At 51.1% G+C, this 22908-nt stretch overlaps 1 protein-coding gene across 1 annotated transcript in view; it reads right to left on the minus strand.

The window, feature by feature from the left end:
- TMPRSS2 (transmembrane protease, serine 2) overlaps positions 1 to 8238 on the minus strand; it is a 35935-nt gene extending 27697 nt beyond the window's left edge. Inside the window, exon 1 of the mRNA XM_012640067.1 lies at positions 8190 to 8238. The gene's annotated coding sequence lies outside the window, so the exon portion shown is untranslated. The remainder of the gene's footprint in view (positions 1 to 8189) is intronic.
- Between the last annotated feature and the right edge of the window lie 14670 nt (positions 8239 to 22908).

Here is a 22908-nt window from a genome sequence, read left to right on the forward strand (position 1 = left end):
TTTCTAAGATGAGCAGTAATGAGAAGAAAACCATGGGCCATTTTGCTTGTATCCATTTACGAAGAGTTAACAATAATACCCAGAGATACCATCACCATAACATGCTTTATGGCGAAGGCCTCGTTCTGACATCATTCTCCACTGACAAGATTCTTCGCTCTGCCAGAAGAATCAGGCTCCTGAGCCGCCTCGGCCATCTGTGCACTTCCTGGTACCATGCACTTGTAGCAAAGAACCCTGCTAGGTCAGTTTAGCAAGAACCCCCACCCTCGATATCTGAACACTCTCCACACCTGAGCAGGTTCCTCACCCTCCACCATCCCCCAGGTGACATATGACCACCTTGCCCGTCTTCAGCAAGAATCCCGTTAGGTCGGTTCGGCCAGAATGCCCCTCACTCTTGATGTCTTCTTCTCTTAGTGATTATTCCACCCCCCGCCCTGCTCCTTAGTTATGAATTGGTCTCCACTCGCCCATGCTGTGTTCAGAGTTGAGCCCAATCTCTCCCCCCCACTGCCTCAGTGCCTCCACCTACCATGACGGTCCTGCTAACAAGTCTAACCACCTTTAACAAGCACCCCTGAAGGATTTTTTTCTTTAATACTTTCTCATCAGTAAATGAAGGGCTCTTCCCCACCTTTCTTCCCCTTGGCTTGAAATGACCAAAGAATATTTTAAGAAATAGTCTTTGAGACCATCCATTCATAAGACCATGTTCCCTGGAGAAGGCTCTGGTCATTGGAGCCGGCCAGATCAGGGTCTGAATATTTTTCATCTGTAAGAGGCAGTACACAGTAGGTACTCAAACAGCAGTAGGCAGCACAGCACAGTTTTCTGGGACCAGGCTCAGTCCCTCACTAGCTGTGGCCTGGAGCAAGTTAATGCTTTGTGGCTCAGTGTCCTCATTTGCAATGTAGATAATAGTAGCACTTACCATGGGGTTGTCAGGCATTAAATGAGCTAGTACTGATCAAGTGCTCAGTGCCTAGCACACGCATTAAGTGCTACATAAACTTTCATTAAAAATAAAATAATTATAAAGCTGATAAATGTTCAACAACCTGCTGAAGGAGAAGGGATTTGTGCCTGGTAAGTACCCCCAGGCTACCGCATGAATCTCACCAGCCGTCCAAGTTCAGTGGTGCCAGATGCAGTGGCGCCAGCCCCAGCCCACCGCTGCTTCTCCATCTCCCGAGCAAAATTAGTATCGGAACCATCAAACTAAAAATACGCTGACAACCTGCTGTGAATCAACACGAGTATGGCGTTTGAATCTCAGGAAACCTCACTAAACAGATCACAATATAAATTCACCAGATCATTTATTTACTTTTCACGTACAGATAAAATATAAGAACCAGGTCATGTTGATAGCTTTGAGTTGTTTTAAGATTAAAAATAAAGGCCACACCCTTCTGGGTATGAGGAAAGAAAACTGACTAACGTACAGGTGGGAAAGATCACCATTTAAAACATATTTATGACATGTGAGCCTTCTACGTGAGTGTGGCTGTCACATATTAACATCCCTTTCTGGTGTCTACGTTGTGGACAGAGGACCCTAACGCTTGACATCAGCACAGTATCCTGCTCTCTTGTCTCCAGGCAGGAAAGGGCTCCGCACCATCCTACGATTACTCCCCAAAGAGCTCTGCCTACCCAGACTCATTCTCACCCCTCTGGTTTCCCAGCTCTGCTATCTGACCAGTTGTAGGTTCGGTTGAAGTTTCAGGAAATGAAAATTTGATCCCACTGGCGGCTTTCCCAGTTCAGGAGCCCTCGGAAAGGAACGATGAATCAATGCTCAAATCCACGCTTGCTATTCATTCGCGATCCCTCACAATGAGAGACGAGGAAGCCAGGAAAGGCAGGAACGCCGGGAGCCACGACCTTGAACTGTCCAATAAAAGCCACAGGACCCAGAGGTAATCACGGGACAACCCTATCTCATGCAGCGATCCCACGGCCCACACAACATTAGAGCCAAAACATCAAGTGTGCCCCGATCAGCTACCATGGACTTTGGAATAGAAGACAAGAATCGTGCTGCCTATAATTTTCTCCAGCAGAAAAGAAGGGGGAAATGTCCCGCTCTGGCATCGGATCTGAAAGGGGAGCGTCACTGTCCCCAAAGGGCCAGGAAATCACATCCGGCCCCACTCATTTTCAAAGCAGGCATTCCCACGCCCGCATGGGATTGTAATTCTCATTAACTGGTTTCTGAAAGGAGCAAGATATAACCTGGATGATAAGAGGCAACACTGTTTAGCGAATGTTCTTTCCTGTCATGTGAAGGACAGACATGATTGTTCTCCATTCTAGAAAGCCAGCCATAATGAAGCACTTTGGGAAATCTTCCTTTCAGTGGCAAAAGAGCAAGAGTGGATGAAGCTCCGAATCTCTTCCCCCGACAGGGACAGTATCACTCGCCGGAGTCTCACCACAGGGCCCAGCTGCCCTCCAGCTGTCTTGTCCACTCCGGGCTGCTCTTTCAGAGAGGCAAGCCAGCCCGAGTCACCTGCCCAGCCACCGTGCACAGGATGAAGCTGTGAGATCCCATCTGCATCCCATGACACGATGAGTTATTTCCAAAACAAGAACAGTGTCTTCCAGTTTCTCTCCTCTGGAGATCTCAGAACACATTTGCTGGACGCTTATTTTGAAAACAACCAAACCAATATGAACGCAGTCAGGCCATAGATGCCGATGTCCACCCAGGAGTCAGGGCTATTCCCTGTAATTAAGGCTCCACCGACGTCACCACGAACACCACGCAGGCACTCGCTCCTTCCTGAAGTCCCCACTTGTGTGCCGGGTACTGTTCAAGTTCCGGAAGCTGGAAGGGTGAGCAGGCAGGCGAGGCCTCGCCTTCCTCAGGTTCCAATCCCTTCTTCAAACTCCAAAACAGCTCCGCCACCATCCACAGATGCTCCCCTTCCAATGGCCCGGTGATCAAAAAGAACCCCTTGTGCCGAGACCACTGCAGTAAAATCACATTATACAAGGAAATGTTCTGTCCTCCTGGGGATATAACGCACTGGTAAATGAAAGTTAAATGACAGTGGGGGATTTCAGTAACTGTTCAGCATAAACGAGTATACGACAGACAAATGGGACACACGGTGCCTGACGCGGGAATTCTACAGATGGAAACAGAGAGAAACAGAGGGATGACCTCAGGAGAGGCATTGCCTGCATCATCCGAGTTTCTTTTTCTATGAATGACTCATTGTCCCAAAGAGATTACAAACTTTTTAGGGCAGGAATCAGGTCTGGTCCTCTTTTTTTTTTTTTTTTTTAAGTCTAGCTTTGTACCATACAAAGAAAGTGTTCACATATTTTTTGAGTTCCAAAGGCCAAATGAGTAAGATGAAATTTAACAGAGAGAGATGGGAAACCCGTACCCGGCCAAGTCAGGACAGTGGGTGACTGCGCGGGGGTCCAGGTGCACAAACCTGAGTGCACCCCTAAAATGACAGACAGGCAGGCAGCAGAGGTGCCCAGGCCACCACTCCTTGATACTACGCACAGCCCACTGGCTGAGGTTTAAAGAACTTGCCCAAGTTGACCTGTAAAATGGGGCTAATAAAACAGCAGGGTTGTTGTAAGGGTTAAGTGAGAAAGTAAGTTTTCTAGCAAGGCGCCCAGCACACGCTGAGCTCTCAGTGTAATGAGAGCAGATAGGTTTGTCTTCCAATATCCAAGGACTGCTGTGTGGAAAAGGAATCCAATTTAGTCTATGTAAATCCAAGGGAGGACACCAGGATGAATGATCGGAATTATAAGAACCACAAGCTTTGACTCCACTTGGGGAAACCACGTTTCTAAAAATTAGAAAGTTCAAACGGGAGCAGAGGCTACCTTGGAAAGCACTGAATTCGTTAAACCTAAAAGCATGTGTTTGGAGACTGGAAGATCATTTCTCCAGCATATTCTAGGGCAGAATTGGGCTTTAGCTCGGAGGCCAGACTTCATGAGCTTTTCAAAGTCCTTCCCAACTCCTTATAAATGTATCATCACCAGTGAACTTGAAAATGTCACCAAACTCTCCGTCATCAGAATTTCACAGAATGAGCTCCAAACCCGTCGTCCCTAGAAAACTCAGTCTCCCGTGACCCCAAGGCTGTACTGCAGTAAGGTCAGGCTTGGCCTTGGAAAGCAATGGCCTGAGCAGGGAGAAATGTGACACTGGGTCTCACACCACGGACAGACAAGCAGGAATAAAGCCTGGGCCTGGGTTCACGTGACAATTTAGCCCTCACTTGAAAATATTTTTCTAATGAACGTCAGCTCGATCGTCACGGCCTCCCTTTCAGCCCCACTTGAGTGCCCCAGTTCTTCCATCATGCCCCTGCCTGAACCTCCAGACTTCAGCCACAAACCACGGTGCCGTTCACACATTCCTGTTTTCTTATCACACTCCGCACCCTTAACCCTCCTGCCCACCCGCCACTGATGCCTGGCGGCTTAACTCCACGCACGCACCAGGTGCCCAAGCTCTCACCTCCCTCACCCTCACTCACTCTTCCAGGAAGAGCAAAAAGCGTGTCATTGAGTCACCTGCCTCTCGAGCTCCACTCTGTTTAGAATGCGAGTGACTGCCCACACCCCCACCAGACAATCACCCTCTGCCACTGACCAGGGCGTCTCCCAGGCGCTCAGTTCCTCTCTCCCGACCGCTGCCTGGTGACCAGGAAAAAACAAGTCCCAGGTAGGTCTCTGCCTCCTCGGGGAGCCAGGCTCTGCTCCAGGTCATCCCGCAGATCTGCCCGTGTGATCAGCTGAACGGCTAACCTGCTGCAGACAACGCTTTGCTCCTCCCCAGGAGCCCCTGTGCCCATTGGGACCAGGATGGTCAGGGGCACAGGGGCGTCCCGAGCCTGCCTCCCTCAGACCCAGGCCGGCTACTCCAGGGGATGGCAAGCCGGGGCTCCCCAAGTCAGCCTTTAGGTTCAGGAAGGGACTGACCCACAAAGGCTGCCCCAATGCAGACCTCAGCTCATGCTCCTGCACCCCAATCCTGAGACCACCCAATGCATCCTGGGGTAGTCCCAGTGTTGGGGCGTCCCTGACAAGTGCCCTGGACAGTAAGGAGGGGCCAGGAAGAGCAGGTGAAGGCTCAGGGACAGTAGGATGAGGGAACACGCAGGGAGTGCAGAGTGGAAGAGACCAGAGAGGGGACAGGCACCAGGGTCTGTAGTGTCCCCTGTCCCCCCAACCAACTCCCTGCAAGGAGCACTCCTTGGCCTCCAGAGCCCTCCGGCAACCTCCCCACCAGCAGGGCCAGTTTCCAGTTCTTCAGTAACCGACACCTACCACTCACCGACCAGTCACCGTTCCTTTCTGCCTCAGTTCTCAAGGCTTAGACCTGACCAATCGTTCCCAAACCTAGAAGTTTCAGGAGCGCTTAGAAAAAAATTAAGATTCCTGGGCCCCGGTCCCCCAGAGTCCGAAGCAGCAATGGGGACCAGGGAAAGGGCCCCATATTCTTACAAAGGTCCCCAAAGAATCCTGCCACAGATTTAGGTGGAAAAGATTAAGAGTTGCCTGGCTGTGCTCCTGTTTAAATTTCCAGGTTGGCCCAGAGTAGGAGTGGGCACACCAACACGAGGATGGTGATGGTCGCAGGGGCGCTGCACGTGTCTGGCTTCACCACCTCCAGGACTTCTGCACAGCGAGGCCAGCCCTCCACAGGCCCCCTTGAGGGGTCCCAAGCACTCTCGCCGTTGTCCTGCTGGCGTGGGGGTGGGAGGCAGCACAGAGGCCAGAGGGCTGCAGGCACCTGCTCTGTCGGGCCAAGGAGAACCCGAGCCCGGCCCAGGAGCAAGCCCTTGCGAACCAGGATTCCCGGGCCTTGTTCACAGCCTCCGACTCTCCTTTTTTCCACCAGCCCCGAACATTCTACCCTCCAGGAGGAGCTGAGGGAGGAAGGGAAGGGACCTGGCACTCTGTCCCGATGGTCACCACGGTCCCTCCTAAGCCGCCTGTGTCTCCACCTCAGAACCTAATACTGGAGCATCGACCTGTGCAGCCTGTGGTCGTCCCCAGGTCACGGTGTCCTCATAACTGAGCTAAATATGTTGTAAAGAGCTTGTGACGATGCCTGGCTACAAGAAAGAAAGTGTCACATCAATGCCTGTGGTTATTATTATGATACCAATGAGGCCAAATTTACTCCTGCGATGAAAGTGACTTGGGCTCATGGTGGAGCAGCCAGTGGGGCCAGCACCAAGCCACCAGGAGGGCTCTGCATGTGGCAACAGCACACCCTTGTTGCTGGAAGGTTGACCCTACGGAGGGTGGGGTTGAGTAAGAGGGAACTTGCTGGGGACCAAACAAATGTCTGAGCTGAGAACAAAGGCCCAGCCTGATCACCAGTTGATCATCAAAAACAAGCAGAGACGGAGGTGTCAAACATCATCTCCAGGCAGAGGTCCCCGCCCATAAGGATGCCCCCACCCTAACCCTTGTGCAGAGTGTGTTCCACTCAGTGGTGTCCCCAGTGGCAGCCCCTCTGCCCAGTGAGGTGTGCTGGGGGGAAGGAGGCCGGTCCCACCTTTCCAGAAGCAGCTGAGTAAAGGTGAGGGAGTCCTGAGCAGCAGTCAGACTTCCTGGGGGAGCTCCTCCCCCAACAACAGGCCCTCCCTTCCCCTCACTGTGGGGGCAGCAGCAGCGAAGGAGCTGGGCTCCCGCATCTCCCTGTGTCCCCACGTCCCTTCCCCTGGGAAACTCTGCTGCCACACTCTCAGCCCCCGCCCCTTCTTCAGGGGAGGGTGGCTCCATCCTTACTTCCTGGACAACCCTCCAGGCTAGGTCAGCCACCCCGCCTCACTTTAGGTTTTCCAAACACCTTGTAACTCGGCTCATAGCCCTTGTAATTTTCCATCATTCAGGTGGTTCTCCCGGCGGGGAGCTTGGTGAGCGCAGGCATCACCACGCCATCTTAGCCACAGGACCACTGCACCTGTTTACCTGGAGGGCCAAGCCCCGGGTGACCCCTCCCCACCTGGGCAGCCCAGCTATCCTTTCCTTTACAAACAAGCCACCAGGATGCCTCCTGATCCAGCCTGCCGCCTGTGCGTTCTGAACGGGACTTCTCCGGGCCACCGCGCTGTGCCCTGCGGCGGGGCGCGCTGGGACTCTCCCCTGCCGCTCGCACTCGGCTCGGGGCTCCCAGCACGGCAGTGCCCGGGCACTAGCCAGTGCCGGCGGCCGACCGCACCCAGGGCCTCTGGGGTGTGGATGGGCAAACTTTCCGGCGCTAGGGCAGTTCTTCAGCTAGGCTTGCGCGCGAACAGAGCGCCCATTGCCGCGCTGGTGCGCTCGGTCACCCAGGGTGCCACCGACCCGAGTCCGTCTGGACGGGATGCGGTGGACCGAAGCACCCAGGTGCCAGGCCTTTACCCCAGCAGGGAGCGCGCACCCAGCGGCCAGGCCGGCTCCTCCCGGGCGGGCTCCTGCAGGTGCCCCGTGTCCAGGCGGCCCCGGCCCTGATGGCTGCAGTGGGGTTCGGGTCGCCAGCAGTCCCTCCCCGGGCTGAAGAGCCGTTCGTGCCTCGCCCGCGGCCCCTGCGGGAGCCTGGCCCCGCGGTCCCCGCCGCGCCGGCCGTATCGTTCCCGGCATCTCAGCGAGTTTCCAGTTTCTCCCCACCTCGGTAGGAACCAAGAGCAGAAGGAGTTCAGGTAACACTCCGGGATTGCAGAGATTTCCCCGAAACAAAGAAACACCGACAGCCCTCCTCCCCCTTCCTCGTCCCCAAAGAGAAAAGGCGCACCCGGGCGACGAGGTGGGGGCCGTAGAGGGCCAGCGCCCCGGAACCCGCTTCGGCCCAGGGACACACCCCGAGGGACCCGCAGGCACCCTCTTCTCTGACCCAGGCAAGGGACTCGCAGGGCCACCTGCCCTAGCCCGACGACGCCAACAGGAGCGGACAGAGGTCCAAGCCGCGCGCCCCGGTGTCCCCACCGTGCGGCCCCCTCCCGGCCCCTCGGAAGGCGCGTTGTGGCTCGGCCCGCAGCGCTCAGCCCGGGCGGACGCACCTGCCGCGCTCGCAATCCTCGCTCCGGCTTCGCCGCCAGCCACCCGCGCCCGGCTCGGGGCCGGGGACGTGGGTGTCCCCAGTCTCCCCGGTCCCCCTCCCAAGCCCGGCACCGCGCCCGGGCCCCGGGAGCAGATTGCGCGCCGCTCACCTGCAGCTCCCGCCCCGCCTTCCTCTCCGCCTCCCGGGCCTCCTGCGGCGCTCGCGTCTCCTCGGCTGGCGCCCGAGTCCCCGACCTTCCTGGCTCTTGCTTTTATCTCGGGAGGCGGCGTCCGAGCGCCCAGGGTGACACCCCCACACGCGGGTCCCGGGTCACCTCGGGCGCGGGGAGGGGACGGGCCGGAGCGGCTGTCCGCGCGGCGGGGGCGGGTCGGGAGCTGGCGGCGGCGACGGGGGGAGGAGTTTCCCTGGGGCGAGCCCGGGACGCTGCGGGACCTGGAGGAGACTCCTGGGCACTTCCCGGGTCTGGCCCCAGCGGGCAGTTTCGGGTTGCGGAGGAGCACGTCTCCCTCCGCACGTCCCCGGACCCCGGGGGTCTCCGACGCTGCACTGTCGGAGTTTGGATATAGGAGGGGGACTCCGGAGGGCGCTAATCCAGTCCCGGGTGAGCCCCCGGAGCTGCTGCTTCCGGAACTCCCGTAGGTGGCGGGGCGGGGGGGAGGGGCAATGTGGCCTCTGCGCAAGGACCCAGGAGTCGGCCTCAGGGGACCGCTGGCCGCAGCACAAGCGGGCGCCGAGGACCCTCCCCAGTCGGCCAGAGCCGACCGTTCTCTGCCCTCCCGACGCCCCTGTGGACAGGGTTCCCCAGAGGGGCCCGAGGTCTCCTCGCACCACAGGCCGAGCGGCGGGTGAGGACGCGGGGGACACACCTTGGCCCAGCAGACGCAGCTTTTCCCGGGACTTCACAGGCTCTTTCCAATATTTGCAACTGTGAGGACTCAGGATACACCACCCCAAAATTTGGCCATGGGAGACCAGAGTATATCACCCCAAAATTTGGCCATGGGAGACCAGAGTATATCACCCCAAAATTTGGCCATGGGAGACCAGAGTATATCACCCCAAAATAGTCCTCTTTGGCATATTGCTTATTTGGAACTTGTCTTTTTGAGAAATTGCAGACATAGGTGAAGCTCGGAACAGCTGCCCTTTGTGAAGAAAATTTACATCTCTAAAGGAAATGTTCACTGGTAAATTCCTCTGTACCGGAAGGAAGCTGTTCCGGGCAACTTTTATCACCGAAGAAACTGTCGTCTGTCTAACAAGGCAGACTTTACTCACCCTCCCAGAATGTGCCTCCACGCACCCCAGGACCCCCAAACCTCTATTCCACTCTGTAGCTCAATCATGTGGCTGCTTCTTTAAGTCTCATATTTTTGTGGGGTCCTCATCCCTGAGTATGTAAGTTAAAATGGTTTGACACCTGTTAATCTGTCTTATGTCCGTTTAATTCACAGACCAGCCAAAGAATCTAGAAAGGTGGCCGGAAGCATATTTTTTCCTGCCATACACAATATGTAAAGTAACACGATTTGCTTTAAAATAAGGTGGGAGCAGCAAAAAGCCAAATTCATTCCAAATCACACTGCCTGGGCTCCACATTCCCTGCCTAGGCAGCTCTCCCTGGGGGCCTCTCCTGGGGGCTGGACTTCACTAGCAAGTCCTTCCCTCCCACGCCCTCCCCTGGCTCCTTTTCTGGGCTGCTTTTAGCATCAGGGATTGTCCCCAAAACACCCACCCCCCTACCCATCTCCCATCCTGCCTTGCGCCCCAGGCTGACCCAGTGGAAGACGCTGGAAGACAGTCTCCAGCACGCAGAGCAGATCTGGTTGTGCTCTGGTGGCAACTCACTTACTTCTGTTCTGACAGTGTGTTTGGTGCCTGCAGAAGCGACCCCTAATATCCAGCTACACGGCAGGTGCTATGTGCTTCTGTCCACCAGCCCCCTTGTGGTGTCACTCTCCTGACACTCGTTTTCCCCTTGGCGCTGGCAGCCAGGCTTCTCCAGAGAAGCAGAACCAGTAGGGGATATACATATGTATGTCCAGAGGGATTCATTGTGAGGAATTGGCTCGCACCATTGGAGGCCAAGAAGCCCCACAGCCTAATGTCCCCAAGGCAGAGACTCGGGAGAACTGATGGGGCAGTTCAAACACCCAAAGCCACGGAGCCAGAAAGCTGATGGAGTAGATTCCAGTCTAGACCTGAAGGCTGAGAACCAGGCATGCCGAGGGCAGGAGAGGTTTGAAGTCCAGCTCACACAGTGAGAGAGTGAATTCAACCTTCTTCCACCTTTTTATTTTTTTCAGGCTCTCAACAGATTGCTCATGTTGGGGAGGGCCATCTGGGGTACTCAGTTCACCTATTCCAATGCTAGTCTCTTCCAGAAACACCTCACAGACACATCCAGAAATAATGGTTAACCTGCCATTCGGGCAGCCCACGGCCCATTCAACATGACACATAAAATTAACCGTCGCAAGTCTACCCTATGTCAGCTCGGCACCACACACGTCTCCTTAAACCATGTTTAATCTCCAAATAAAGATGATAGCAAGATTATCACTTTGCCTAACATGATACAACTGTCCTCAAACAGCCAAAAATGCACGAATGCCTTCCCCAGGAGAGGAGGTAAAGTCCTTGAGTGATGTTTACCCTTCCCCTTGACATCCTATAGCTTAACTACAATGATGTAAAATTAACGAAACCTAATGCAATGAATACGATGATATAAAGTCAATACATCCTATACTACATAGTAAGGGAATAAGAGATAAAATAAAACAAAGATATACACAGTACACACACACACACAGATGCACACACAAATGTATTCAGAACAAAATAAGGAGAAAATACTCAGGACAATTGCAGTCTTTATTTAGCTATTTGCCTGGACATAGCTGGTATTTATAACCTCTTCCAATAATCACTCTGCATTTCCTTTGCCTTCAATAAGCACCTCAGCCGATCACAGTTGTCTACCTGGTGGCGGACCCAAACCTTCATTCCTCAAGGGTCTGGGCCATTAGTAGTCCTGCTTGGATTGTGTTGTTGTAGTGTTCCACTGACGTTAACCACAAGCATGGCAAAACTAAGAGATGTCCTATGTTACAGCTATACCCTTCCTTACCTCTGCAGTAGAGCGGTAGTCTAGTTTCCTCTCGATGGTCCGGCTCGATTACCCCAGCCCACACCGCAACTCTCTTCTTTGCCTGTTGATTCAGAGGCATGTGGAGCTCAAAGTGGCCAGCTGGAAGTCTTAAGTTATAGTTTAATGGAATTGTGTCCTCTGGTGGAAGGATTTCTCCCTCTGGAACTAAGGCCTCTAGGCCAGCAGAGCATAACGTTGCAGGAACAGGAAGCAAACGTTTTGCTAGTGGGTCACTAGGGGTGACGGTGAGTGGTGCCACTCCCATTTCCACCCCTTGATTCCTGGATCCATAAATCCTGGCCATGGAAGCACAACACTATATATTGGATGCCGGTTCAGAATATATACAGCGTTTTGCAGAACTTGCCCCGCCCTGCAAGGTATGGCTGCCTGGCTGGCGCTATAACAGCATCTTCAAAAGGACATTTCACCGTTCTATCAAGCCAGCAGCTGCAGGATGGTGAGGAACATGGTCAGACCAGTTAATTCCATGAGCGTGGGGAGTGAGTTCCTTGGTCAGAAGCTATGCTGTGTGGAATACTATGATTGTGGAGGAGGCATTCTGTGAGTCCACGGATGGTAGTTCCAGCAGAAGCATCGGGTGCAGGGAAGGCAAACAGATTCGTAGTGTCTATTCCAATAAAACAAAATGCCTCCCCTTCCGTGATGGAAGCCATCCAGTATAATCAACCTGCCACCAAGTAGTTGACCAATCAATCACTCCAGGGAATGGTGCCATATCAGAGACTCATCACTGGTCTCTGCTGCTGGCAGACCGGGCACTCAGCTGTGGCCACAGCCAGGTTAGCCTTGGTGGCCTTGGTGACTAGAAGTCCATGTTGCTGAGCCCATGTGTAACCTCCATCCCTCCCACCATGAACACTTTGTTCATGAGCCCATTGGGCAAAGACAGGGGTGGATGTGGAAAGAGTCTGAGTGGTATCTACAGAGCAGGTCATCCCATCCACTTGATTATTAGAGTCCTCCTCTACTGAGGTCACCCTTTGGTGAGCATTCACATGGAACCCAAATATCTCCATGTTCTTTGTCAACTCAGGTCGATGCACAGACCTCTTCCCCAAATTTTTCACCGATTTTCCAATTATGTTCCTTCCAAGTCCTTGACCATCCAACAAGATGGTCCTTGACCATCTACCACTGGTGGATAATCACACGTCTGGACATCTCTCCTTCCAAGCAAAGTGCACAGCCTGGTGCAATGCCCTAAGTTCTGCCAACTGTGAAGATTTCCCTTCACCACCGTCCTTCGGGGATGTCCTAGAAAGGGACTGCAGTGCTGCAGGTGTCCACCTTTGGGTGCCTGTGTATGGTGCAGAGCCATCTGCAGTCCAGGCCTGAGTCTTATCTCCCTCTGTCCACAGATCATGGGGAACTCCCCCCGAGGCCACAGGTGCAGGCTGGGGGAGAGAGGGCAGTGTAGCAGGAGTAGGGATCTTGGGCATTTGGTCCACTTCTTCATGTAACTTACTTGTGCCTGCAGGACCCGCTCAGGCCCGATCACCTACACACCACGTCCATTTGATGATGGAGTGCTGCTGTGCACGCCCCGCTTTATGGCTTGGTGGTCAGATAACACGCAGCTCATGATGGGTAGCTTAGGTTGCATGGTAACTTGGTGGCCCATGGTCAAGCGTTCGGTTTCTGTTAATGCCCACTAGCAGGCCAAGAGCTGTCTCTCAAAAGGGGAGTGGTTACCTGTGGAGGAAGGCAGGGCTTTGCTTCAAATCCTACGGGCCTGTGCTACAATTCACCTACCGGGGCTTGTCAAAGGCTCCAAACAGCATCCCCATCAACCACTGACACTTTAAGCACCACTGGATCTGCTGGATCCTGTGGCCCAAGTGGCAGAGCAGCCTGCACAGCAGCCTGGACCTGCTGCAGAGCCTTCTCCGGTTCTGGGTCCCACTAAAAACTAGCAGCTTTTCAGTCATTTAGTTAATGAGTCTGAGTAATGCACCTAAATAAAGTGTATTACTCCAAAGAGGCCCAGTAGGCTTGTGCCTCTTTTTTTGGTTGTAGGAGAGGCCAGATGCAACAACTTATCCTTCACCTGATAAGGGATGTCTTAACAGGCCCCACACCGCTGGACCCCTAGAAATTTCAATAGGGGTTTATTGTGTTGTCTCTGCTGTCCACTATGGTAACTATGTCCACCTTGCCTTCGGTGGCTGAATGCCACCACTTGGCCCCTGCCACACTGGGATCCAACTATTCCCATTGCATTTAGGTTTCCCAATTCAGTGCTTGCATTTCTCACTGTGAGGTCTGATCTGCACAGAAGGGCAATCCCAGAGCTCTCCAAGGATGCTGTGGCTCCCCTCCCAAATTCATTCCCCAAAGTATCAGTGAAAGGTGTATCTTCTGGACCCTCCAGTGTGGGTGAGTAGGTCTGAAATAACAAATCCTCTCTAACATCCCACACTCCCTAAGCCTTTCAATCTCTTGCTCTATATTAAACCAAGGCAAGTCCAGCATTTCCAGTTCACTCACTGTGGGCCACCTTTCGATTCATGTTTCAGCCAATAAAACTGTTAGAGCCCTTTCTAACTCCCTGAGCTGCAACATTAAATAAGCCCATATCAATAAATTCAGCCCGATCCAGCTTTATGTTCCTTCTACTGTTATCCCACACGCTTAGTACCCATTCCCACACACGTTCCCCAGATTTTTGTTTGTTAAGATTAGAAAACTCAAGTAGGTCTTTTGGAAGGCAGCAGCCTTTTCATGGCTCACACTTTGGACCTCACCTTCAGGGGCCTGCTGTGACTTGAGTCTAGTTATAGGTCTAGAAGCAGAGAGGGCTGGTGGGGGTGGGTCCTGGGTAGAATCAGCACTGTCTTACATGGCAGCTGCCTCAGGGGAGGCCACTAAGTCAGAGGGGCGGGTGGGGATGCTGCCCCCACTGAGGGCGAGGAGACCTCTTACATTGGCACAGAAGGCTCCTCAGAATCTAGGGGCTCAAGGTCCGCAGCTTGCTCAGGATCTCCCACACATTCCCAGCCCAGCCTACAGCCTCCCACTCCTCCCGGTCAGTGCAGTCTCTTGAACAGTGGACACCCTGCGCGGCTGGAGTCCAGCTTTCACTGCAACTCAGCCAGGGCAGAATGAGGCTCTCCTTTTGTTTCTCAGCACGGTCAGCCCTGCGGCTGCTGGAGATGAGGCTGTCCTTCAGGGCACATGAGAAGCCTTCAGGCCACTTATGTGGCACTTGAGCTGGGAATTCAAATCCCTGAGCTCATCCTTTTCTTTCACCACTTTGTCCAGCAACAATAAGAGCAACCACCCAAACTTATTATATTCGTTCTCAAAAAATGTTTGAAAGTATCGTATACACAGTTACCCGGTGCCTTGCTTCTTAAAAGTATCCAATGAAGATATTTTGTGTTTTTCTATTGCCACATCATGGCCTATCACTGCTTTCTTTATTACTTGAAATAGAAGCATTACTACTTTAAAATCGAATCAAATTAGAAAGCAGAAACCCCAGAAACAACTCAGAAAACTTATCCTTAAAATTCTGTTACTCCAGAGCCAGTCCCAGTACCAAAATCTGTATTAGAGCTCTCCCGAGAAACAGAACCAATAGGACCTATATGTATGTATATCTTCGTGTGTGTGTGTGTGTGTGTGTGTGTGTGTGTGTGTGTGTGTGAAGAGATTTATCTTATGGTATTAGCTCATGTGATGATGGAGGCTGAAAAGTCTTGTGACCCTTTGTCGGCAAGCTGGAGACCCAGTGGTGTAGTTCAGAGGCCTGTGAGCCAGTGAGCCCATGGTGTGGACTCCAGTCTGCATCTGAAGGCCTGAGATCCAGGAGCACCAAGGGCAGGAGGACACCAATGTCCAGCTCGTGTAGTCAGGCAGAGAACGAATTCATCCTTCCTCCTCCTTTTGGTCCTGTCCAGGCCCTCCATGGATAGGATGAGGCCCACCCACATTGGGGAGTGCCGTCTGCATTATTCAGTTCACCAACTCAAATGCTAATGTCTTCCAGATATCTGGGCATCCTGTGCCCAGTCAAATTGACACATAAAATCAACCATCATATTTTCTCTTGGCAACTCTCTAAGATTTTTGGGGTTGGGGTGGTCTGCACGTCTCCCAGGAGCAGCCCACCAGCTTGGGAAGCCAACTCCGCCCCAGAGCTAGAGGTGGGCACATGGCCAGTCTCTGGCTCAAAAGCTCTCGGCAGGATTCCTGCTTCAGAGATGAGCAGACAAGGCACTTCTTGCCGGCGAGACATGGAGGAGAGATTTCCTGGGGTTTGGGGTGGATGTTTGCTCACTCTTCTAAGGAATCTTCTAGAGACCCTCTTCCTTGTGAGTGGAGGAAGAAGCAAGCAGTTCCAGCAACTGTCGATAACCATCTTTCCATTACCAGGGAATGGTACCAGGACAAAGATAGCTCCAGCTCCTCCATTAAAAACCACGGCAGAGAGATGACAAGAAACTGGATTCCTGATGGCATCATTGAGTCGATGACTCAAACGAGCTCGGAAGTGAAGCTTGCTTTCCCACTTTTCTACAAATACAAGTGGAAAATCAGAATTATTTACCAGGTAAATAGCTGTGATATAATAAAAACAAAATAATGTTATTATATGTTAAAAATAAGCAACAGTGTTCTGTTTCTAGCAACACAGCAGACTAGATATCCTAAAATTATGCTCACAGTACAAAATAGCCAAAAAGGCTGGATAAAATATATATTGTTAACATCCTTTAAAATTACAGCTGGATTTGCAAGAAAATTTGGGAGATCCTCATACGTAAAAGTGAGCTGGGAGCATATAGCCAGAGGAGGGAGTCACATTGGCAAGCATCCTGAAGTCAGCTGAGCATCTCTGGTGGTGCAGTTTGGGGGCAGGAGGTATGAGTGGATACCCCATATCTCCTGCCCAAAAACTTAACAAAGTCTATGGCTCAGTAAGGTGGGAAGTTGTCTAGGATGTCACCACACCAAGCCAGGACTCAAAAACCTTTTTATATCTACCCCACTGAAGGGTGATGATCAATAAATTTGTCTATACCTTAGTCTTAGCTCTCAATGGAAGAGGAATAATGATCACCTGAGGGTTTATAACTATCAGCAAGCCCTCATAGGAGGATTTAGGTTTTGAACCCAAATTCCCACTCGTTTTGTGGTCAGAAAAACTTCCAGCCAATAATTTAATCTAACGTGATCCTGGATTGGTAATGCCATAGACACATGGCAGATACAAACTCAAATTCCCTCTAGTGGAGTGGCCCTCAACCTAGGAAATATTTGTACAAAGTAACAATTAAAATGAGCTCACAATTAAAAAGAATTAAAGTAATATATCATTTAAAAAGTCAAGAACAACAACAGCAGTAGAATCAGACCACAGATATTGACATTACTAGACACAGATGAGAAAATAAGAATGTTTACAATGTTAAAAACAAATAATAGAGGGAATTTAAAAATGATAAGAAGTAAAAATTATTTAAAATTACCTGGCAGAATTGGAAGTAAAAAAAAAAAAAAACTACAGAGAACTTCTAAAAACAAACCAAAAAAATGTAAATTTTCAATAGCTGAAGAGGGAATCAGTGACATGGAATATAGACCTGAAAGAATTATACAAAATTCACCTCAAAAGACAAAATTATTTTTAAAATTATGAAAAGGAGCTAAGCACCATCAAGAATAGAGAAAAAAGATCTAAATTGTGTCTAATTAGTTTTCTAAAAAATGATAATAGAGAGAATAGAGTATAATCAATATTTGAAACAATAATGGTTGCAGATTTTTTAAATTGATAAAAGTCCTGAATCCTTAGATTATCGAAGCACAAGAAATCACAAGCAGAAAAAAGAAGAAACCATAGTTAAACATATCATAGTAAAATTGTAGAAACTCTAAAATAAAGAGAAGATCTAAAAAGGATCCTGCAACAAAAGGTGTAACAGTCTCTAAATGAAAGCCAAATATGTGACATAAAATATATAAAGTGTGGGGGGAAAGTGACTGTCAACATAGAATTTTATATCCTGCCTAAATATCCTTCAAGAAAGAAGAAAAAGACATTTACAGACAAATCAAAACAGTGTTGACCACAACAAAGAACAACAACAACAAAACTTGAAAAGTTGTGGCTCAGAAGAAGAAAAACAAACCCAGAAGAAAAGTCTAACATGCAAGAGGAAATTGTGAAGCGTAAAAACGTGGGTAAATCTAAAGGAACATTTACAGCACAAGACAACCCCAATGATAATGTTTAACTTGTAAGGGAGAATCAACCACAACACAGAATTAGAACTAAAATATTGAGTGATGATATCATGAAAGCCAGTAGCAGGATGAGCCAAATTAAAGCATTTTAATGATTGTATTCTTCCAGAGGAGAATAAACATACTGATTAACTTCAGGCTTTGTTGAGTATGCTTATCAAAAGCATTACAAAAGAACAGAAATAGAGTGTATGTTATTAACATCTAAATCCAAAGAAAAAAAAGAATTGGTTTGTTGGGGAAAGGAGAACTCAATGAAACAAACAAAATAAAGCAGAGGAGATGGATGGCCAGACCTGCACCTGCCCGGGTTCCCTGGATCTTCCATTGGCTTGTCTGACTCCAGGGCCAGGGACGTGTGTTTGGCTTCGTGATGGGGGGCCCCAGCCCCAGCCCCAGCCCCAGCTCCACACCTGTCAAGGTCAGAGGCAGTGGTCCTGCCTCGTGGCCCCAGTTTGTCCTTGCTCTCTCTCATTTTACAACCTTCTTCCCTTCCCAAATGCTTGAACTTGGACTTCAAGTTCCAGCATCAGATGCAAAGATAGGAGCAATGGAGGGACTGGTCAGCCAGTGCCCACAGTTTGACCCCAAAGGTCATATCCTCTAAGCAACACACCTTAAAAGTACACACACACACACACACACACACACACCACATCACTGTAGCAAGGGGAACACGAATTAAAGCCAAATAAGTGTTCCAACATGGATGAGCCTTGAGGACAGTATGTTGAGTGAAATCAGCCAGTCACAAAAAAACAAATGCCAAATGATTCCACTCATACGAGGTCCCTAGAGCCGTCTGATTCATAGAGACAGGCAGTAGAATGGTGGGTGCCAGGGGCTGGGGAGAGGGATGGGGAGTTAGTGTTTGATGAGGATAAACTTTCAGTTTAGGAAGATGAGAAAGCTCTGGAGATGGATGGTGATAATGGTTGCACAACAATGTGAATATATTTAATGCCACTGAACTGTATGATTAAAGTGATAAATTTTTTGTTATGTATATTTTGCCACAATAAAAAACACGAGTCACCATTTTACACATATCAGATTAGCAAAAATTAAAGTTGTTCAATACCATGTATGGCCAAAATTGGATCTGCTGGGAGCAGAGGGAATAGGAGGAGTGTATAAGTTAGTACAACCACTTTTTAAAACTTTTCAGTATTATGTACTAATATTGAAGATTTTCACCCAGAAATTCTACACCTAAGTATGCGCCCTAAAGAAACTCTAGCAACATGCCCAAAAACTTTCACAGAAATGTTCAAAAAAGCACTATTTCTTCTGCAAAAACCTGGAAACGACACTGATAGGAACAGGGTGGTGTGTTCCTTTGAAACCATGCTGCACAACAATGAAAGTGGCTAAGCTGCAGCCTCACCCGTGACCACGCATAAACCTCAGATTCAAAATATTGAGCAAAAAACAAGTTGCAGAGCTTATCTATACATAGTTCATAACCATTCAAAACTAAATTATGTATTGTTAGATATATACACTTGATAGTAAAACTATGAAAAAGGGAAGGAAATTGATAAAGACAAAATTCAGCACGGGCCTTTCCCTTAGTGGGAATGGAGGGGCTTCCGTGGCGGTGGAGGCTGCAAACTGGCAGACTGGGTGACATGGCAATGATCCGTGCCTTAGCATAGGTGGCAAATACATGGGTGTTCACCTTATCTTTTTCTTTATACCTTTTTCTGCATTGTGTGTATATATTCTCTTGTATGCACAGAATATTTCATAATTTGAAAAGTAACATCTGTATAATCATTAACTGATTTTAAATGTGTGTACCTGAAAAGTAGTCCCTTGGAGGGATAACACGGGTATTCATGATTTGTCAGTAATACGACAATATTTGGACCAGTGTTGGTAAGATGGAGAAGACAGTTCTGTGCTTCAGTTTTGGTGTGAACCAGCTCCAAGATTCCCGCAGCGACCCATAGTCAGGAGGAGATAAAGAGAATTAGCCAGTTCCTTGCAAGGTAGGCTATGCAGAATTTATTCCGAATTAAAAAGAGCAGATGGAGCGCTCGGTCCGAGGCAGCAGATCTCTGGTGTGCTGTGGACCTTTGGCCCTTAAGGATGCGTGAGGTCTCTTATCTAAAAATGAAGACTGTCTTAGTCCTTTTTGTGCTGCTGTAACAGAATACCACCGACTGGGTAACTTGTAAATAATAGACATTTTTTTGGCTCATGGGAAGTCGAAGATTGAGGGCCGCGTCTGGCGAGGGTGTTCTTGCTGCGTCACAAGAGGGTGGACGGCATCGCACGGGAGGGAAAGCGAGGGTCAAACTCACGGCCTCAAGCCCTTTCACAGTCGGCATTCATTCACTCATTCACTCATTCACTCATTCACTCATTCACTCGTGGAGCCCTCGTGACCTAAACCCCTCCCATCAGGCACCCCCAACACTGTTGCATGCTTCCAACACACGCTTTTGGGGGACACATTAAAGCCACAGCAAAGACTTTCCTCATCCAATCACTACACTTTCAGTAAGTTCTTCAGATGAATTCAGATCCCAGTTGTTCAAACAAGGACAAGGTGAGTGAATATTTGCTGTTTTTCATGGCTGAAGCAGGTCGTAAGGCTCAGCTCCAAAGCTCAGCATGTACGCTGTAAAAATCATAATCTCCTTGTATTGAACATTCGCTGTGCCAGTCACCACGGCCAAGTTGGCATGACCTCACTGCAGGACGGGTACACTGACTCCCCTGTTTTACAGCTGAGGACATTGGGGTTCAGAGAGGGTACATGGCTTGCCTGTGTCACGCAGCCCATAACAGGCGGGGCAGCTGAATTGAAATCAGGGGCCAGCCTCCTGGTGCCAGGATTCGAGAAGGGACCCCTGTCCGTAGGGACCGTCTGTCCCTGGGGACCCCAACCCTATAGGCCCCCATAGCTCCTGAACCCAGAGGGAGGCAATTGCAGGGAAGGGTGTTCAGGAGGGTGTGGGGAGCGCCAACGGCAGCTGACAGCCAGGGAGGAACACCCGGTCTGCTTGCCCCCTCTCCCGCTTCCCTCTCTGCCGGTCTCTTCTTGCTCCCACCTCACCACTCTCGCTGCCTGGGGAGACACCCATGTCCAGGGCAGGGTGCTGGCTGCTGAGTAGTCCTCGCACTGGAGTGGGCAGGTCCCCTCGAGGCTGCTCTGTGGCCTAAATCATAACTCTCACTGTCCCCAACACCCCTGATTCACAATGATGGAGGGAACACAGGATCATTGCAACAAAATCCCCCTCAGGAAAGGCGGGGAGAAGTAGCACGTGGTGGTCACCCGTCCCCACCGCCCTACGAGAGGCCTAGTGGTACTGTCTGGTTGGCCCCAGCTCTGCCCTTGGGATGGTTCCTCCATCCAGTGCTGCTGGGTCAGGTCAGGGGCTGTCCCCGCTGTGTTTGCTACTTCAACGGCCATGTCCTGTTCCCCGGGGGGATCTGAGCCTCAGGAGTGGGACTTTTCTTTGCTGTCGTGGGGCTTCTCTGGTAATGGAGCCTCCTTAGGACCATGGCAAGCTTCCCATGGATTTGGTTTCCATCAGCCCGAGTTCTGGTCAGACAAGCTCCCCAGCCCCATGTCCTGATGCAGAGTTCAAGGGTGCTGGGGAGGGCCAGAAACAGCCCCTGGGCCGGCGGCCATACCACCCTGGTCACACCCTCTCTCTGGTCTCAGGGCCTAAGCAGCGTCAGCCTGGCTAGCACTTGGATGGGAGACCGCCTGGGAACATCAGGTGCTGTGACTTAAAGAAAAAAGATAAGAAAAGAAATCTATATATAAAAGAAAGACCTCCCTGGGAGACCTTCTCTGCCCCGGGCAGACCAAGTTAGACATGGCACCCCCTGGCTTTTCACATAATTTTGTGATTGTTTCTCTGATGTTCTTTCTCCTTAGAGATTACGAGTTTCGGAGCTGACACAATGCCACTCGTCACCACCATGTCCCATATGGCAAGGAGGAAGGGGCAAGTGACTTAGCCTCGTGCCTCCAGGAGTGCAGGCTCTTTGCTCGTGCCCCGGTCAGTTCTGGCAGCGTGACCCAGAGCAAGTGTAGCAGGAACTGTGGCGTGCCACCCGGACACCAGCGTCAGTGCCAAGCCGCTCGTCCTCCAGCTGCCCGGCACGTTGACCCCAGGTTCTTCATCCCTCCCCTCTCCCCGCAATACTGCACATTGCCCCGGGACAGAGCCCGTGGTCCGGGATCACAGCCCTGTCTGAGGGCATCTGCATCGCACGCCTGTTTGGCTGGAGCACCTGGGCTCCCACTCAGGACAGCCCCGAAGGGCCTCCCCTCCCCAGAGCCGCAGGAGAGCTCGGCGGTGACTGCACCACGGCCCAAGTGTTTCCTCTCCCCAGCTCTCCCTCCACCCCTCCCAAGTGGCAACCCCAGTGACACATCCCATGACACTTCCTGCCTCCCAGGACATGTGACAAGGACAGAAGCTACTTAACCTCTCTGTGCCTCAGTTTCCCCTCTGTAAAGCCTCACAGGGACATAGTTAGGTTTAAATGAGTTAAGGCAAACACAAGGTTTAAAAGAGTTCCTGGCAGCTGCTAAATGCCGTTATCACCATCACTGCCACCGCTACTGGCACTCAGAACAGCCTCCTTCTGGAACAGGACCTGTCACGGCTCTAGCAGGACACCTGCCCTGACCCGGACCACGTCGTTATGGTAAAGCGTGGCCAAGATGGCACCGGGGATTCACTCCCCACGTCTGTGAATTAATCCATTTCTAACTGACCCATTCCAGAATGAGCCCCAGGTGGATGCGTCGTCAGTCTCAGCCCTGTGAGTTCCAAACTCTGTCTCCCGTCAGCCCCTATTCTACCCAGGAGTATCAGAGACTGTTGTCACAGGGTCCCCTAGCGTCCGCCCTGTCGGGGTCGGCAGTGGAGTGCGTTTTCTGCCTTACTGAGTGAAAGACTTTTTTCCATCATTCCAAGACCAACATTCTCGTGACAGTGCCGGATGCCAACCCCGTCACACAGCAAACGGCGGTGTGATCGCAGGCTGCCAGGAGCTTGCAAACGCCAATCGTACATGAGGGCCTGCTGTACCCTTTAAAGCTTTTAATACATGCAGCACTAGCTCTAACAATAAAAGTCTACCACTAAACCAGCTTTGTGAAAGGTCAGCCTCCAGAATTACGTTTCACGCTCACATCCGGGGCTTTCTAACAAGCCCCACTTTGAATGGAAGGCCGCACACGTCAGGGAGGTGAGGCCCTGGTCACTCTGTCGGGGCCTGGAAGGCGGAATCGCTGCCCGAGTCCTGTCACGCCGCGAGCTCTGCGCAAGAGCAGTGCCAGCAGCACCTGCAGCCGTTGTTAAGGAAAAAACTATTACGGCCCTTGAAGGCAGACCTTACTTGGGACCACCACCATACGTGTAGGGGCCGCCGCAGTGGGGCTTCGCAGTGGGGGACAGAG

This window comes from Propithecus coquereli, unplaced genomic scaffold (assembly GCF_000956105.1).
Source record: "Propithecus coquereli isolate 6110/MARCELLA unplaced genomic scaffold, Pcoq_1.0 Scaffold148, whole genome shotgun sequence".
Classification (NCBI taxonomy): domain Eukaryota; kingdom Metazoa; phylum Chordata; class Mammalia; order Primates; family Indriidae; genus Propithecus; species Propithecus coquereli.